Source organism: Cebus imitator, unplaced genomic scaffold (assembly GCF_001604975.1).
Source record: "Cebus imitator isolate Cc_AM_T3 unplaced genomic scaffold, Cebus_imitator-1.0 Scaffold40, whole genome shotgun sequence".
In the NCBI taxonomy this organism is placed as follows: domain Eukaryota; kingdom Metazoa; phylum Chordata; class Mammalia; order Primates; family Cebidae; genus Cebus; species Cebus imitator.
This window is the reverse complement of record NW_016107355.1, coordinates 5,583,891-5,587,749: the sequence shown is the minus strand read 5'-3', so window position 1 is coordinate 5,587,749 and position 3,859 is coordinate 5,583,891. Positions and strand designations below refer to the sequence as shown.

At 33.4% G+C, this 3,859-nt stretch overlaps 1 non-coding gene across 1 annotated transcript; it reads right to left on the bottom strand.

Annotated features, from left to right (window-relative positions):
- Positions 1-543: 543 nt before the first annotated feature.
- LOC119470792 lies at positions 544-683 on the bottom strand. Its single transcript, XR_005199756.1, has one exon. It is a non-coding gene; the product is annotated as a small nucleolar RNA SNORA67 (small nucleolar RNA).
- Between the last annotated feature and the right edge of the window lie 3,176 nt (positions 684-3,859).

The window sequence follows — 3,859 nt, the reverse complement described above, 5'->3', positions numbered from 1 at the left end:
TGTCTTACTTAGATGAATTTATCTCTTTTCTCCCATGTTTTGGTCTTCAAATAGGTTTTCCCCAAAGTGGGATGTTTTTCTCAAGGATAGATCCCACAAGAAAAGGATTATTATTATTATTATTTGCCTCAAAAAGTGACATTTATTCAAAGAAAAAAATGACAAGATGTCCATTACTTGTCTCCCTTCCCTCTCCCCTCCTGCTGCTCCTTAGCCCCCCATCTAGCTGGGGCTAGATGGCAGGACAGCCCCTCAGATGAGGTCAGCAACACTGAAGGGCATTTCCTCAATGGAGGTGTTGTAGAAGGTCTCTATGTCTCGAAGAGTCCTCTTGTCTTCTGTCACCATGTTAATAGCTATACCTTTATAGCCAAACCGTCCACCTTGATGGATTCTGTGGATATAGTTTTCCCTGTTGGTGGGAAGGTCATAGTTGATGACTAAAGAAACCTGCTGCACATCAATGCCTCTTACCTACGTCAAGAAAGACTACTCTTTAGCATGTGAATGAGAATCTATCCTGAAGGGATGACATGTGGGTATCCATGTAAGCAGCCAAGGAAGGCAGAGGAAATAAGCATCCCTGTTCCCAAAAGACCTTAGGCATTCCAGATTCTATTCCAAGTTGCCACTCTCCTGAGAGGGGCACTGGATGTCCCCTTGGAGAGGGAATCACATTGGATAAGAAAAGGAATTATTATGCCAATTCTTAAGATAAAAATTTCTCCAACCTCTTTATATAGACTTTTTCTTCCATTTACTTGCAGCATTGAACACAGACTCTCCAACTTATTTCCATGCAAATATGAACAGGTTTGTTTTTCAGGAAAATGGTATAATCACCTATTGCTGTATTATAATTTCAAGTCATGTTTCTGCCTTCTGAAGTCAAAACTATAATTTTGTATCATTCTCTTTCAAAATTCCAAATTCATATTGGTACTCATGATATAGATGATTAGGGCTAAAAGTACTATTCCTACTTCCTCCCATATTCTATTTACATATGAATCACTTCATACAGTGTAAGCACTCAGTCTGTTTTCTTCTGGTTTGTTATAGAAGTAGACTAACAATGGGGTCTTTATATATATGTGTGTGTGTGTGTGTGTGTGTGTGTGTATTGATCATAACTATTTTTAGAATGTGATGAAAAATGTGGACTATCTCCATAAATATACATATATAAAACATATTATTTCTATACCATAAAGGGATTTACTTATTCTTTGAAGCCCACCTATAATTCCCCAGGCCCACAGATAATCAGACTATGTGTCTTCATAGTACAATTACTAAAATCTGGAATAACTAACAACATGTGCTGAATTACTTTGAAAATTTATTTTTATTCTCCATTGTGTTTTTTTTTGTTATATTCTTTTAGATTTTTTTGAGGAAATGTTCTGCATATATGCAAATTGTTGGATCAGTACGTTCTTGAATCATTACCATTTTGCTGAGAGGACACTAGTAATGTAGTTGATTTAAGTCTTTAAGTCTCCTACTGAGGTTTATTTTTTTTCCCGAACAATGTGACTGTTCTCTTTTAAAACCCATTAAGGGATGAAAAAGTCATTAGGATGTGAATGTGGATATCTCAGGAATTGATGTACTACATTTGGAGCTGTTATATTAATGAAAATGAGATTATTATAGAAATGAATCATATAGCCATAAACTTGTAACACTCAGTAGGATCCATTAGTATGTCAGTGGAAATGATGTGATGTTATCAAAGAAAATATGATTTGTCTTAATGGAGAGAAAGTGTGAGCAGAACATATAGATGAATTTTAGAAAATTCATAAGAGGATTTAAAAGCTAAAACTATTTCTATATCTTAAAAGTCTTTAAAATAGGTTCTATTGTTGAAGAATACTGCATGCATATAATGATGTTATTTTTTATAGCAACTAAAAAAGGTTGAAATTAATTACTGTAAGACTTAATTTTTACTTATCTTTTAATATGTGCAGAATTTCTGCTGATATATAGACATGTCTTCTTTGCCTGCATCTATATGGCAGCTTAAGACTCTGATATAAATTTCTTTCTCTGAAAGCCATTCAAGTCTCTAGTTTAAAAAAACAGCTTTGGTATAGAGGTTGAGGATAAAATAAAGATACTAAAAAGTTCATCTTTTACTTTCAGTGATTGTAATTAGAGTGGAATTGTAGCTTCCCTTCTGCATTTAAAATGTGAATAAAGTTTTTTAAAGATGAATATACAGCAATTACTTATTCTCTAAGCTGAAAAATTGTTTGAATAGGTTTAGTCTGAATGCTATGATGAAAATTAGGGGTTATTGACCCTGATAAAAGAAACCTGGATTGATAGTCCACTTAATTTTTTATCTAGAGATCCCTGAGAAGTCTCGCCAAGCAAATGACAATTTGGAGTTTACAATTTTACCTTATTGTTATCTTAGAAATGACTTAGATCTTGAACTAAAAAACATCTCACATAACAGCCTGGAAATAATGTCTCCATATAACTTCATATCTTTCTTTTTGTATTCTGGAAAACATAAAAAGCTATATTCACAAAATATATTTTTAATATTTAATCATGTATGTGAGTTGTTGAAAACGAGTTAACAAGTAACATATAATCTGCTAGTTCAAAAATTTGATAATTTGTAAACTAAGGCTAATGACTATAGGAAAAAATGTTTATGAAAATGTTAATGTTTTATAGATGCAATGATGATTTCCAGAAATAAAAACAGAAGGCTTAATAAGTCGATCAATTCATATTTATGAAATTGGTACAATAATTAATAAGGCAAGGAAAGCCTTCTCTGATTCCACATGACAAACACTTAGATATTTTACCTAAAAGTGTGAAAAGTGCTCAGTGATAGGAAATACAAAAAATGACAGGGGTACTAATAACTCAGGCCGGTAGTTTTTAGGAAATTCTGGGATCCTAACTAGCTTGTCCTCCATGTGTCTCTACTGATACACATCACAATGCCATGTACACTTTGGATGTTAAACAAATACTTGTTAAATGAATACATGAAGATATCACGCCCACCCTTAAGTACCTGCGTGGCAGACAGACATGGAAAGAAGTCTTAATTACATGCTAATATTAATAGCCACTTATTGTGGGAGACCATATGGTAGGCATTTTATGTCTATTATTTATAATGTTTTAAACAATCTTGAAAGATAATAATGATGAATTAGTAGCTGATATTTACCTAATGTTTACTGTGTCCTAGTTTTTCCTTTTTGTTTGGTTGAGAGAGGGTGACTTAGGGAGAAGAGAGTAAGGTATAAGACACTTTTTCAGTCAAAGGGTACAGCCTGAGCAAAGGAAGAGAAATAGAAGAATGAACAGTATGTTCAAGAATAGAAGCAGTTATTCAATGATCAAATAATTTGTAAAAGATGTTTGGAATTCAGTTTTACTCTGGACCTACTGCCCCTCTGAACTTTATGTGACATGGATCATTACTTTCCATGAAAGTTGAGTGTTTTAATGTTAGATTAAATCTTACTCTTTCTGTAGTATATTTTGCTATATACCATGATCTTGGCTTCATTATGGCTGACAGAAAGAAGGTCATGATCCCCTTTCTGTTATGCCAAAGAAGATATGAGTGTGACATCAGTGAGAGTCACAGAATGAGGAAAAATTATACCATACAGAACCTTAACATTCTTACAAAATGTTCTTTTACACTGTTGAAAGCTTATTCTCATAAAACAAGTAAATGGGTGAAGAGCAGCTAAAATCAGTCTCAGATGCTGTTTCCTGTTTTCCACTACTGTTTTTATATTAGAATAATGCAAAGAAAGAAACAAGCATGTGATCCCAGCTACAGTAAAAAAGCCATTTTTGGGTT